The sequence below is a fragment of the Macaca mulatta genome, chromosome 11 (genome assembly GCF_049350105.2).
Source record: "Macaca mulatta isolate MMU2019108-1 chromosome 11, T2T-MMU8v2.0, whole genome shotgun sequence".
NCBI classification, from domain to species: Eukaryota; Metazoa; Chordata; class Mammalia; order Primates; family Cercopithecidae; genus Macaca; species Macaca mulatta.
The window spans coordinates 4,653,527-4,668,342 of record NC_133416.1 but is presented as its reverse complement, the minus strand read 5'-3'; the positions used below and the strand labels follow the sequence as shown (position 1 = coordinate 4,668,342).

The 14,816-nt window shown below is 47.6% G+C and overlaps 1 protein-coding gene across 10 annotated transcripts in view; it reads left to right on the top strand.

Annotated features, from left to right (window-relative positions):
* The window catches only part of CRACR2A (calcium release activated channel regulator 2A), a 159,941-nt gene that overhangs the window by 10,617 nt on the left and 134,508 nt on the right, over positions 1 to 14,816 (top strand). For 3 of the 10 annotated variants that reach the window (XM_015150848.3, XM_077953305.1, XM_077953311.1), the window contains exon 1: positions 10,591 to 10,827. The exons of 1 other annotated variant lie outside the window; for it this stretch is intronic. The gene's annotated coding sequence lies outside the window, so the exon portion shown is untranslated. Of the gene's footprint in view, positions 1 to 10,590; positions 10,828 to 11,545; positions 11,864 to 14,816 lie in introns of those variants that run through there. 6 more of the 10 variants (XM_077953307.1, XM_077953306.1, XM_077953310.1 and 3 more) reach the window with 6 other exon arrangements.

Sequence of the window (14,816 nt, the reverse complement as noted above, 5' to 3'; positions counted from 1 at the left end):
CTCTTTTACTTCCGTCTTGCGTGTTCAATGAATATTTTTCGTGTAACATTTTAATTCCTCTGTTGATTTTTCTGCTGTATTTTTGAGTTGTATTCTTAGGTATTTTAGGAATTTCAATGTGCATCTCAACTTCTTGCAGTCTAATTCAGAATAATACTAAATTAATTCTAAAAATATTGCTGCAATATTTCTTTCTTTTCTCTACCCTCCTTTGTTCCATTATTATCATATCAATTTCTATGGGTGTTATATACCCAACAATACAGTATTATAAGTTTTGCTTTATACAATTTTATGTCTTTTAAAGAAATTAAGAGAAAAAAATTGGAAAAAAAATATATTTATGGAGTCTTTTATATTTACCCACATATTTATAATTTCTGAACTGCTTCCTTTCTTATTGTGGACTTGAGTATCTTATGGTGTTACTTTCTTTCAGCCTAAAGGGCTTCCTTTAGTATTTATCCTGAGGTACATTTGCTAGCAAAACATTCTCTCAGTCTTTGGTTACCTGGCAATGTCTTTGCTTTCATTTGTGAAGGATAGTTTGGATGGATATAAGTAATTTGTTGACAGATATTTTTCACCATTTCGAATATGTCATTTCACTGCCTTGTGACATCCATTGTTTTAGAATCGATTCATTCGTGTAATTTCTTTTGTTGATATTGTTTATTTATTGTTGTCATTCTTTCCTTAACATTTTAAACATGGTTTCCTGTAGTTCCTTGAACATATTTCTAATAACTGCTTTAAAAACCGTCTGCTAGACCCAATATCCAGGGACATTCAGAGACAATTTCAATTCACTCCTTTCCCCCCCACCCCGGAATATGGTCATACCTTTGTGTTGCTTTGCCTGCCTTGTAATTCTTTTTGTTGAAAACTGGGTATCTTACATAGTATATTGTAGCAACTTTGGATTTTAATTTTAATTTGAGTGTTGTTATTGTTACCGTTTTGTATGTTTATTTAATAACTTGTCTGGAATAAATCTGTGAAGCTTGCCTCTTCTGCAGTGTACATCCACGAATGTGTCTGCTGCTGTTTTTCTTGTTTCTTATTTGTTTTTTTTTGTTTGTTTTTTTGTTTGTTTGTTTGTTTGAGACAGAGTCTTGTTCTGTTGCCCAGGCTGGAATGCAGTGGTGCGATCTCAGCTCACTGCAACCTCCGACTCCCAGGTTCAAGCAATTCTCTTGCCTTAGCCTCCCTAGTAGCTGGGACTACAAGCGCATGCCACCACACCCTGCTAATTTTTTTTTTTTTGTATTTTTAGTAGAGACAGGGTTTCACCGTGTAAGCCAGAATGGTCTCGATCTCCTGACCTCATGATCCACCCGCCTTGGCCTCCCAAGGTGCTGGGATTATAGGCGTGAGACACCACACCTGGCTTTGTTTCTTATTCTTAAGCCTGGCTTCCTAGAGTTCCCCATGTGTCTGCCTAGATGAGTGCTCAGCCAAAGATTGGTCAGGGGTTATGCTCAAATATCTTGAGCCAGTAAGATTTCTACTTTCTGCTGGCAGATTTGTGAGTAAGCCAGAGAGTGCATCAAAATTTCAGGCATTTTCCCCCCAGGTCTGCCCAGGCTTCTCTTTTCCCCGATCCCTTGCATCTCCACTGTACACAGGGAAGACTCCATTGGCCAGGAATGTGTGGGTGGCTTAGGATGCTACCGTCTCTGCAGCATATGCATATGCATATGACCTTTGTTTAACTCATAATGTGGGGAGAGTTTACTAATCCCCCCATATCTGCCTCACCTCCTGGAACTCCCTGTTAAGTACCCAGCTAGTCACTAGCTCATTGCTTGCTCTGCAATTTCAGGCCAGAAGAGCTTCTGGTCCTTTCTGATCAGTTGCCTCTGAGATCATCACTTAAATAATACTGCTTAAAATCAAGTGAGCCCCCTCTGGCAGTCAAAAAAATGCTAATTTGTAAGATCTGGCTTGCCCTCATTGAACTATCAAATAACAGAACTCTGGTGGCGGGGCAGGGGTGCAGGGATCCGTACAGATCACCACAGATTCACGCTGAGCTTGCTGTTAAGTTTGGTAGTTTTCATGAATATAAGCACTTTTCAGTTTGTTGCATGCCTGTAGTCATTTTTGAGAAATGAAATGGTTGTTTTTGACAGTTTTAAGTGGGGACTTTTTGACAGTTTTGAGTGGGGACTATAGTTGCTTTTTGAGGAGATAGATTATCGACCTCTTCACACTCTTATGCCAGAGGTTCTTCTCTGGACATCAGGTTTTCATGGTGTCTCTCCCTGGCTGGGAGAGGGGATGTGCAGGACGGTAGGAGCTCTGGGCTGGAAGCTTTCCAATCTGGACTCAGCTACACACTGGCTCTTACCCTTTGTAGATCTCGGTTCCCTTAGCTGAAAATCAGTTGGGGTTGGACAGGGTGATTTCTGCATTTCCTTCCAAAATATTAAGTTTCTAATGGAATTCAGAATTCAGCTAACATCTTTACATAGGAGATCTAAACACTTAATTGATCTCACCCTTTCCATGATCTTTGGTGTCACTGTTACATGAAATTCTATCTCCAAGGAGGTCATACATGTTATTTCATCTAAGAAGAGGCAGTGGTGCTTTTGACTTCAGTACAGAGAGAAGGATATTTTTCCCTCCCTCCCTCCCTCCCTTTCTCCCTCGCTCCCTCTCTCCCTCCCTTCCTTCCTTCTTCCTCCTCTTCTTGCTTGCTTCTTTTCTTTTATTTTCCCTCCCCTCCCCACTCCTTCCCTCCCTCCTTCCTTCCTTCCTTCTTTCTTTTTTCTCTTTCTTTCTTTCTTTCTTTCCTTCTCTCTCTCTCTTTCTTTCTTTCTTTTTCTTTCTTTCTTTCTTTCTCTTTTTCTTTTCTTTTTTTCCTTTCAGAGACAGGGTCTTGCTTTGTTGCCTAGGTTGGAGTGCAGTGGCATTATCATAGCTCACCACAGGTGTGTGCCACTGTATTAGTCCATTCTCACATGGTTATAAAGAACTACCTGAGACTGGGTAATTTATAAAGAAAAGAGATTTAATTGGCTCATGGTTCCAGGAAGCATGGCTGGGGAGACCTCAGGAAATTTACAATCATGGCAGAAGGTGAAGGTGGAATAGGCACATCCTACATGGCTGGAGCATGAGGAAGAGCAAAAAGGGAAGTGCTATACACTGTTTTATTCGTCCATTTTCATGCTGCTGATAAGACATACCCGAGACTGGGAAAAGAAAGAGGTTTAATTGGAGTTACAGTTCCATGTGGCTGGGGAGGCCTCAGAATCATGGTAGGAGGTGAAAGGCACTTCTTACATGGTGTGGCAGGAAAAATTGAGAGAGAAGCAGAAGCAGAAACCCCTGATAAACCCATCAGATCTTGTGAGACTTACCATCATGATAATAGCACGGGAAACACTGGCCCCCATGATTCAACTACCTCCCCCTGGGTGCCTCCCACAACATGTGGGAATTCTGGGAGATACAGTTCAAGTTGAGATTTGAGTGGGGATACAACCAAACCATATCAACTTGTAAACAACCAGATCTTGCGAGAACTCACTCACTATCACAAGAATAGCAAGGGGGAAAATCCTCCCCCATGATCCAGTCACCTTCCACCAGGCCCCTCCTCCAACATTAGGGATTACAAGTCGACATGAGATGTGGGCAGGGACACAAATCCAAACCATATCAGCCACCGTGCCTGGCTTTTTGTAGAGATGGGGTGTCACTGTGTTGGCCAGCCTGGTCTCATTCTCTTTGCTTTGCTTTTCCCTCTTCCTCTCCTCCCTCCCTCCCTCCCTTCCATTTTTCTTTCCTGACATTGTAAGCCTTGACTATGTACCAGGCACTGTACTAGTTGCTTTTTACATGAATTATTTCTTTTTTTTTTTCTTTTTTTGAGACGGAGTCTCGCTCTGTCTCCCAGGCTGGAGTGCAGTGACGCAATCTCCACTCACTGCAAGCTCTGCCCCCCGGTTCATGCCATTCTCCCTCCTCACCCTCCCGTGTAGCTGGGACCACAGGCGCCCGCCACCACGCCCAGCTAATTTTTTGTATTTTTAGTAGAGACAGGGTTTCACCGTGTTAGCCAGGATGGTCTCGATCTCCTGACCTCGTGATCTGCCCGTCTTGCCTCCCAAAGTGCTGGGATTACAGGCGTGAGCCACTGCGCCCGGCTGAATTATTTCATTTACTTCTTGCAACAACCTCATCACGTAGGTCCTGTCCCTAACTACATTTTACAGATTAGGAAGCTGAAGAACAGAGAAACTTCCTGACATGTTCAAAGCTAAGTAGTTACTTAGTCTCAATCCCCTTCTACTCTACAACACCAACTCTACACATAAATTAGACTTTTGGCATCATTGGTCATGTTTTTAAGAGAAGTGGCCAGGAGTCGAGAGGTGGGGAGGCTCCTCTGGCTGAGAAACACCAGAGGTGTCTTTCTGCAGAAGGCAGCATGAGAGCTGGATCCGGCTTTAGACTTTAAACAGAGATGCATGGAGGGCCCTGAAGGCAGGGAAAGCAATGGTAGTATGACAACAGCAGTTGCTAGAAAGCAAATGCTGGGCCCTTTACAGCCTATTTTTGGGTAAGTAGTGAGACATAAGCTTAGAAGGTGATACGGTTTGACTGTGACCCCACTCAAATCTCATCTTGAATTGTAGCTCCCACAATTCCCATGTGTCATGGGAGGCATCTGGTGGAAGGTAATTGAATCATGGGGGCAGGTCTTTCCTGTGCTGTTCTCATGATAGTGAATAAGTCTCACAAGATTTGATGGTTTGATAAAGGGGAGTTTCCCTGCCCAAGCTCTCTCTTATCTGCCACCATATAAGACGTGCCTTTTGCTTTCTGCCATGATCGTGAGGCCTCCCCGGCCGCATGGAACTGTGAGTCCACTAAACCTCTTTTCCTTTATAAATTACCCAGTCTCAGGTGAGTCTTTATCAGCAGCATGAGAACAGACTAATACAGAAGGGTTGTTTTATCAAAACAAAGCATCTTTCTAAAAATGGTGATGTTCCCTGACCAACTTTTGATGGTGGAGGAATTAGGTTATTGGAAAGCACTCCATAATGAAACTGCCAGGCACTTTCCTTAGTTTTCACTGGCTTGTAGGAGCTGGTTGGTTCCACCAAACACTAGGCCTAGAACATTCTTGTGCTAACAGAACCCCTTGCTTCACCTGACTACATTTGTTATTTCCTTATTTATTATATTCATGGTCAAGATACTGTGGTTGGGTCTTGTGTGTATGCATGTGCACTCATGGGAAAGCGGAATTATGCAGGAAAAAATCTATACTTTCTAAGCAATTTATAACTGCAAAATAGTAGATACGAAACATTAATTTCATCATTCCCAGATGATTAGATAAATGGTAATTCACTGTTAGGCCTTTAGGTTATTTTTAGCTGAAGTAACAACGTGGCTTCTTTAGTGGATACCCTTGAATATCTGGTGGCTTTGATTTCTCTATTCCACAAATAGGGGATTCAGAAATTTGTGACAGCACAACAATCCCACATAAGGTGGCATCAGGTACGCTGTCTCTCAGAGGCCACTTGTGGGGCAGGGGGATGGAATTAAATCCTCCATTCAGGGCGTGCAGTGGTCACCCACAAGCTTGTGGCTTATAGGTCAAGTCACCCTGAGCCATAGTTACCTCATCGGTAATACATGGGATTGGCTCTGTGACTTCCAGCTCTCTCAGGTCTGTACCTCTGTGGCCCCATCTGAATGACGAAGTCTATTCTTGGCTGCTGGATGGAGAGTAGAAACTTCCTGCTCATGTCTTACTTGTCCTGTTTTGGAAGGACTCCAGATTTGTAAATCCCTTAAAGGAAGTACATGATTTTCAGAAATATCCTCAGGGAGGCCCTGAATTCTAGCCTAATTTTTCCATTGCAGCTATAAGGATGTAGCCTGAATTGGCTCCTGCAATCTCATAGATGTCTCCTCCCCAAACATGCTCACAGAGGCAAAGGATGGAAGATATGGATCCAGGGTGATTTCCCTCTGGTGTTTGCTGGCTCTGTAGTGCTTGCTAGCCCTCTGTTCCGGGCCGCTGTTTGATTTGGCCTTTGTTGGCGAGGCTCCGGGTGGTGGGGCAGAGCTGCCATTCTGTATGCAGCCCGAGAGAGTCAACATTGAAAAGTCTGTTTGGTTTTTGGCCTCCACCTGTTGGAAGCTCTGTAACTGTTGCCATTCATAATAAGGAAGAAGGAACAGCAGAGGGATTCCTGTATTAGAACAATGAATGTTTTCACTGTTCCTCTAAGGGGGCCAATAATAGGAACTGGGCTTAAGTTAGAGTTGAAAGCAGCAAGTGAACAAGAAAAAACAAAGAAGTTACAGATGCTAGGAGAAAGGATGCGACAGAGCATCAAGGTGACTCTGGAAGAGGGTACCTCGCTTCCTTGGAAGTGTCCCTGTGCCCTTCAAGTCAATTTTCTACTCCACTCACCCCTGACACTGGCTCTTCCCTGCCCCACCCCAGAGGAGGCAGCAACTCACAGCACAAGCATCTAAATGTTACTTACTCCACCGGCCAGCCCAGACCCTCCAGCCATTACCTATTTTCTTGGTTCATAGAGGAAACAGGGACTATGATCTGGGAGCTCTGCATCCATTTTCCTCCCACCACCTTGCTGCCATCCTCACTCATCTTTACCTCCTCCCCCTGCTTCTGAGACTTACGGGCTCCTCCTAAGCCCTTGTGCTCGCCAGTCCTTTCTGCCTCTTCTTATACCAGGGCCATTGACCCTTTCTCACTCACTCTTCGTTCTTTCTCTCTTCATCAGATTCTTTTTTTTTTTTTTTTTTTTTTTGAGACGGAGTCTCGCTCTGTCGCCCAGGTTGGAGTGCAGTGGCCGGATCTCAGCTCACTGCAAGCTCTGCCTCCCGAGTAGCTGGGACTACAGGCGCCTGCCACCTCGCCCGGCTAGTTTTTGTATTTTTTAGTAGAGACGGGGTTTCACCGTGTTAGCCAGGATGGTCTCAATTTCTTGACCTTGTGATCCGCCCGTCTCGGCCTCCCAAAGTGCTGGGATTACAGGCTTGAGCCACCGCGCCCGGCCTCTTCATCAGATTCTTAACCTCATCTACCAACCTCTTCCAGTTTCCTGCTTGGTTCTTCTGTTCCTCTCTCACACTATTTGTCCCCTCTACTGCCAGCCTCCTTGAGAGTGGTACCTCCTTACTTCTCCATTCCTCACTTCCATTTATTCCCAAACCATTGTGTTGGGGCTTCCAGCAACTCATCCAAAAAAAAAAAAAAAAAAAAAAAAAAGAGAGAGAAAGAAAAAGAAAACAGAACACAACCAAAAAATACCCTGTTCTTGGGCCAATCCTTCAAACTGCCAATTCCAATCCAGGCTTTGCCGTATGTATTTACCTTTTGTATGTTCACTCAACTATCATGACTTAGATGCTTCTTATATGTCAGAATGCAGGCCAGGAGGACACCAGAATACCTCTAATAAAACCCAAGTGTCCTTTGGATGAATAGCCCATTAGGTTTTTGTCTGCCAATTGCTTTTCACTGTGGATGACTTTATGTGCCCTTTTCTGGAAATTGACTGGGTCTGGGCAGGCAGAGGAAACTAGAGTCCACTGGCAGTCTGGTGATCAGGGAGTATGGGTTGGAGGACATAACAGCTTAGGGCCCCAGTGGCACACATTTCCTGGTGTTGACATGACTTAGCGGTGGCCTCCTAGGGTGGCAGGGTTTGCAGCTGCTGTCTGGGGCTGCAGGCCCTGGTGCTAAACCAAGGCCATTCTCCCACCAAGGAGCACAGTGGTAAGTCACTGGCGGCTGGGCAGGCTGCACAGCTGGGGAGCATGACCCAAGTGAGCTCAACACTGGCCAACGTCCTGTCCTTCTTTCATGGCTACTGTCTCCGTTACAGCCACCATCGTACCGAACTGCAATTGTCAATTCCCTGGCTGATTTTCTGTGACACTGAGAGCTCCTAGGGAAGAGCCTTGGTCCAGACCAGCTGTACAACTTGAAGGGTCCAGTGTAAAATACAATTTATATGGCCCCTTGTTCAAAAATTAAGAATTTCAAGCAGGTGACAGGAGAGCACTAAACTATGTATGAAGCCCTTCTAAGTGAGTGGCCTATGTCAAGGGTCGCCAACCCCTAGGCCACGAACCGGTAATGGGGTACTGGTCTGTGAACCCTATTGTGAACTATGCATGTGAGGGATCTCGTTTGCACACTCCTTATGAGAATCTAACTAATGCCTGATGATCTGAGGTGGAACAGTTTCATCCTGAAACCATTCTCACCCCCCACTCCCATCCCCGGTCCATGGAAAAATTGTCTTCCATGAAACAGGTTCCTGGTTCCAAAAAGGTTGGGGACCTCTGGCCTATGTGAGTTCATAGGTCACATGCCCAGGAAGCTGGCCTTGCCTAGGTCTTATTCATCACCTAGAGAGTGTTCAATAAATCCTCATTGAATAAATGAGTTTGGGTTTCTCCTGCAACACTGAATCAGGAAAGCAGTGTAGCCATGGGGAAAGAGGAAGTGGAGATCCTCATCCTTCCCACGGTCCAGGCTAGCTCCATAGCCTGGGGCCATTCAGTGAATATCAACTGTGCCTCAGTTTCCTACATCCATACATGGGAAGAACCATCTTTTCCCCGTCGCTTTTCTGCCATGCACCAAGAGTAAAAGAGGCACAAATGTACAAGCTCAACTTGCAGCAATTAATGTGATGGCTCTGTGATTCTGAAGGACACCGTGAGGTGTGGTGTTCTGTTAAAGAAAATGCTAGCAAATCAGAGACATCCCCATAGAAACCAGAAGATGTGGTTAGTGTTTGTACCATGAAATGTCTACGTGTTCTGAGGTGGGCTAAAGGACAGTTGCTTTTCTTCCCTATTAAATAGGTGGTTAGACTCAGACATAAGGGTACGGGAGGCAGAACGGTGTCAGAGACAAAGACGACTGCATGGAGTTTGGTGAGAAACCATCCCCAAAGCAGCAATTTTTTGGATGAGTCTCAGCCTTTCTGAGCCTCTGTTATTCCAACTGCAAAGTGATACAATTAACAATAACAAAAATTTGATAAGAGCAAATACATTTGACATTTTTAATGCACCTGCTACTATTCTAAGCCCTTTAAAGATACACATTTATTTCAATTCATAGAACACCCCATGATGCAGGAGCTGTTACTATCCACATTGTACTGAGAAATGTGGAGAAAGTTCCAGTAACTTGCCAAGGATGTAGCTGGCAAGTTGGAGCACCGAGATTTGAACCCAGGGCTTTGGCCTCCAGAGTCTGTGCACTAACCACTATAATACCTCTGAGACTGTGAGGGGCAAATGAGTGACAACACGTTGCTTTGGAAGTGAAAGGCGATCTAAACGTGCAAGTATTAACAGTATTAAAAACAACAATAACAATGGTAGGTACCTCCAATGCCTCTGACTTTATTTCTCTGGTCACAGTTTTCTCCTCTGTAAAATGGGTGGGCGGGCTTTGCGTTGGATAATCTCTGAGGTCCCTTCCACTTCTCCGATTCTGATAATGAAAGGTCCTTCTTTCCTCACATAGGCCTGAGAGAAGGGCAAGCCACCGGCTTGCAGAACTTGGAGGCTGATACAGGGAAGCCTACCCAGGACAGAGCTGGAAAAGCCAAGGCACACAGTGGGGACACACCAGAGGGCAGGCCTCAGAACCCTGACAGCCTTCTGAAACTCTGGTGGGGTGGAGGGAGGTTGTGGGCTAGTGGCTGGCTGGGCTGCAAGGAGAAGAAAGGACTCCACAGAGCAATTTATAACAGCTGCTCAGTAAGTGCTCATTTGTTTCTCTCCACCTTGGAAGAGGGCTTAGTGTGTGTGAGAGGGGGATGCTACATAAACCAGCACTAGAACGATGGGCTTACCAGAAAGAACTGGGGCACTCTGCAGGGGCAGTGTCTGGGGAAGGGTTCTCCAAAAAAGGTGACATTTCAGAGGGGCCTGGATGGATGAGTAGGATTTCAACAGGCAGAGATGAAAGGGGAGGGTGCTCCAGGCAAAAAGCAAGAACTCCCAGCAGCCGTGAAGAACAGGTGGTGTTTGGCAACAGCCAGTGTGTCCAGAGCAAGTGTTGTGTGTGTGTGAGGGAGAGAGGGTGAGGCTGGAAAATTAGGTTGTGGCCACAGTGGGCAGGGTGGGCCTTGCCTTGTGCACTAGGCTGAGGGGTTATCCCGCGGCCTGAACACCTTGGGAGGCCTTTGAAGATTTACTTAGTGCTTTATTAACAAATAGGTATTGGGCTTTGGGTTTTTGGTGTTTTGTTTTGTTTTTTAACGATTCATGCCCACAGTAGAATAGACAGAAGGTTCAGAAAAGTATAAAGAATAAGATCCCCTTTTAGTTTCTGTTCCCAGAGATAACAGCTGGAGTGACGCCAGGCCGTTGGCGGGTTTTCGGGGTGCACTCCTAGACACCACCTCTCCAGTGAGTCAGCAAGGGCCGGACTGATGGGAACCTGAATGGGGCAAGGGGCCTAGGGGGCCTAGGGGGCCTAGGGGGCAGAGGGGCTGGGGAAGCCCGACCAGTCAGGCAGGCTAAATCGGCAGTGGCCCCGCCCTCGCCACTCCCTGGCAGTCTCAGGTCGCGCCTGCCGGCCCGGACCCGCCGCTCGGCGCGCGCAAGTCCAGGAGGGCGCCCAGGGGGCGCCGCTTCCCCTTGAGCTCCGCTGGGGGGCTGGTCCAGCCGCGCGGATCCGGGCGGAAAGAGTCGGGCGGAGCGGGCGGCGGGGCAGGCGGCTGCTTGACAGCTGTGAGCCGAGCGGGCGCGCGGGCAGGTCCGCGGGAAGCGTACACGCTCAAGGTAACGTGGAGGAAGGTTGAGGCTTGAGGGTGGGCACCCGGGGCGCGGCGCTTCCTGCCTGCTTCTCCGGCTGCTGCGAAGTGTGAGCGCGTGTGTGCAGCGCATGGAGTTCGCAGAGGGACTGGCTGGAGGCTGTGTGCCCTTGGGTGGGAACAGCTGGCTCCCCTGCCACCCCCAGGCCTGGCCTGGCCCTTGCTCCCCTCGCTGTCACTCGGTAACGGGACTGGAGGGGAGCCGAGAAGCCCTAGGGTTTTGGTCAGGAAGGGACCTTAGGAACCCTCCAGCCTCATCCAGCCTCTTCATTTCACAGATGAGGAAACTGAGGCTCAGAAGGGTAGAGTGACTTGACCAAGGTCTCAGGCCTAAGATCCAAAACTCCTACCTTGCAGGTCAATGCTACTAGGAGCCCTGGCCACGCAGGCAGCACCCACAACTCTTGCCATGTGTAGAAACAAAGAACCGAGACAGACAGACAGACACAGAGAGAGAGAACCTCCCAGAGCAAAGGAAGGCGGTCAGGAAGTGGGCGGCTGCTGAGGCTTGGCTTCCGCCCTGGCCCCAGCGTGTGCTGGTCTGGCTGTGTGGCTCAGCGGCCCTGTGCTGACTCTGCCCGTGTGTGTGTGTGTGTGTGTGTGTGTGTGTGTGTGTGTGTGTGTGTGTGTGTGTGTGTGTGTGTGTGTGTGTCTGTGTGTGTGTGTGTGTGTGTGTGTGTGTGTGTGTGTGTGTGTCTGTGTGTGTGTGTGTGTGTGTGTGTGTGTGTGTGTGTGTGTGTCTGTGTGTGTGTGTGTGTGTGTGTGTGTGTGCACCCATGCATGCCCTGGATGCAGCGAATGTGCCCTGCCACGTGGAAAAGCCCTCTGAGTTCATTCATCTGCTTACAAGGTGTGCTTGGGAACTTGCCCTGTTTGGCTCTGTGGAGGACACCAGGAGTCTCAAAGGAATTCCTTCCGTGTGACTTTAGAGGACAGAAAGGGTCAGTCCGTGGGAGTCCCCAGGGTGGTCAGAGGTCAGGAGGAAGAACCTAACTCGTGAGGTGGTGAGTTCCTTGTCTCTGGAAGAAAACAGCATGTACCGAAGAGTCTTTTTATCAAGGATGTGGGCAGAGGGATATGAAGTCAGGGCAGCTTGCTCCACGTGGAATCAGCATTTTTGTTGGAGGGTCCAGGGTTCATGCCCCTTTTCAGGTGAAATTAACATGCACAACCTTATGGGATAGTATTTGTCCATAAGAGCAACTTTATGCGTAGTTTTTGAGTGATAAGTGAGGGGCTTCATGTATGGCTTCCGAGGTCCTGTCACCTCTCGGTTCTATGCTGTAAAGCATGTAGAGGGAGTCTGGAGGAAGGAGGTTACTTCTGGAAGGAGTGACTCGCAGAGGGCGTCCTGGAGGTGGCACTGAGGCCGGGCCTTGAACAGGAGTCTGGGTCTGGGCATCTTGGGGAAGGACGGCTGAGCAAAGCCGTGAAGTGGGATGCACCTGAGGAGCGAGGAAGAATGTGGTGGACAATTCGGTGAGGAGTGCTGCCTGGGAGAGATGGCAGAGGTTTGGAGTGTTCGCCTCGTTATTAAGCCTAGGGATGTTTTGATGGTTTCTAAGAAGGGAAGTGGTGTTCTTGATGCTGGATTCAGAAGAACATGTCATCTGCAGCTGGGTATGGGATGTCCTGCAGTGGAGGAAGCTTTGGGAACAGAACCTGGGAAGAAGCCCATTGCAGTGACCATGAGGGGTTGAACAGGGCTGGTGGGAATGGACAGGAAAGGGCTAAAAGTCTTGGGGGTGGGGGAAAAGTCATCTGCTATGTGCCGGGGCCTGTGGTAGGAGATTTTCATGTTTAATCTCATTTATTCCTCCTGACAGCCTCATGAGGAGATTGCTATGATCGTTCCATATTGTAGAGGAGGAAACTGAGAGAGAGGTTAAGTGGTTTATCCAAGGTCATACAGCAAATAAGTGGTGGGATGGGGATTTTAACCCAGAGAACAATGGAGTAGATGCAATCTGGTAACTGAATAAATGTCAGGGACTAGAGCAGAAGAGACCAAGATGATGGCGATTTGGGTTCCAGAGTTGGAGTGGTTGGTAATGCCACTGATGGAGATGGAATCCCAGGTGTGGGGAGTGATTGGAGATGTGTCAGCCTGTGGTGAGCCTGCAGAAGGCAGGCCCCAGCACTGCGGCAGTGGCCACAGTAGCCATCCATTCTGCCTTGGGGCTCCTTGTCGCAATAATTTGCTGAACCTGTTGTGGGGAAGGAGGGTTGAACCTGCAAGCTGCCTGGGTACTGGCAATGCAGCTGAGAGAAGTTAGGCTGGAGGAGAGCTAGTGAGGGATTCCTCAGGGACTGGCTAATCACCCACTGAGTTCACATCACTCTTGCTTTTCTTCCACACAAAATAATGTCTATTCTGTTGCAATGCACAGAGGACTCAGGCACTTGCCATGATACTTTAGGTGAGAATTAGTTCAGATTTTATATTTTCCAAGGCCCTGGTTCCCTCGTATGTTCCCCTAGAGAAGAGCTAAAAGATGCAATTGCCAATATTGCAGAATATTGCAGAATTCAGGATCCTAAGAGCAGGTCCAGGGCCTTTTACAATGTCATAGAATCACGGTGTTCTAGAGACAAGTCTGCCCTATATTACGGATGGAGAAACTGAGTCTTTGCAAAATCATGGTCCTTTGTCAGCTGTTAGTGAGTGGCAGAAATGGGCCCAGGTCCTTGGGCTCCAGAGGTTTTGCTTTCTCCACTGACACACAGGGAGGCTGCTGTCTTGCAGAGGAGCCTCCAGGGTTTCCTATAAAATAGCCCTGGGGGCCGGGCTCACACCTGTAATCCCAGCACTTTGGAGGCTGAGGCTGGGTGGATCACCAGAGGTCAGAAGTTCAAGACCAGCCTGGCCAACATGGTGAAACTTCATTTCTACTAAAAATACAAAAATCAGCTGGGCATGGTGGCAGGCACCTGTAAGCCCAGCTATTCAGGAGACCAAGGCAGGAGAATTGGTTGAACCCGGGAGGCGGAAGTTGCAGTGAGCTGAGATCGTGCCATTGCACTCCTGCCTGAGTGACAAGAGCAAGACTCCATCTCAAAATAATAATAATGAAAAAAAAATTTTTTTTAAAGCCCAAGGAACAATTTTATAGGCAGGTCGATGGTCCATTTCAAACTGGTACACTTTTTGTTCCTACCAACACAACACACACACACACACACACACACACACACACACACACAAAGAAACAGCAGCAACAACAAAAACCAGCACATTGTTCCATTCATCCATCTGTTGGTCATTTCTTTGCCTTTTCAAATTGCTTTCTTTCCTGTGAGAGAAATTTGATAAGGCACAGTTTAGTTAGAGCTGTAAAGGGTTCTATCCAAGTCCAGGGTCAGAGGGAGGTCCCAATAAAGCCAGACGGTACCTGTGTGCACCACCAGAATCCTAAGGCACGGGCAGGGAAGCAGGAAAGGAGAGGATGGCTGTAAGGATCGAGGAAGGAGGGGAGACAAAGTGCAGAGAAAAAGGAAAAGAGGAAAAGCTGAGTTTGTGCGGCAGACACGTCAGTGGCATGGGCATAGCCTACTTGGGGACCTGTATTTTGGGAACCTGGCTCCCCAGTACTCAGAGGCAGCATGAAGCAGGGAGATAACCAGGTGGACATGGAGAAGCCAAAGGGAGTCACTCTTATAATACATCATCCAACCTCGGGCACTGCCGGGAATAAAAGGGGGAATATTCATAGCAATGCTGGGACCACAAGCATAGCCAGGATGTCCCAGGCAAACTGGTCACCTTCACAACAGCAGTGCACAGAAAGTGCCAGGCACAGCCCAAGGGCTGTCCGTGTATTCCCTTGTGGAAGCCTCACCGCAACCCAATTGACTAGGCACTGCCATCATGCCCATTTTATAGAAAAGTTAACTGAGGAAGAGAGAGGCACAGTATCATGTCTGTGGTCACACAGCCAGTACACGGTTGAGGCAGGA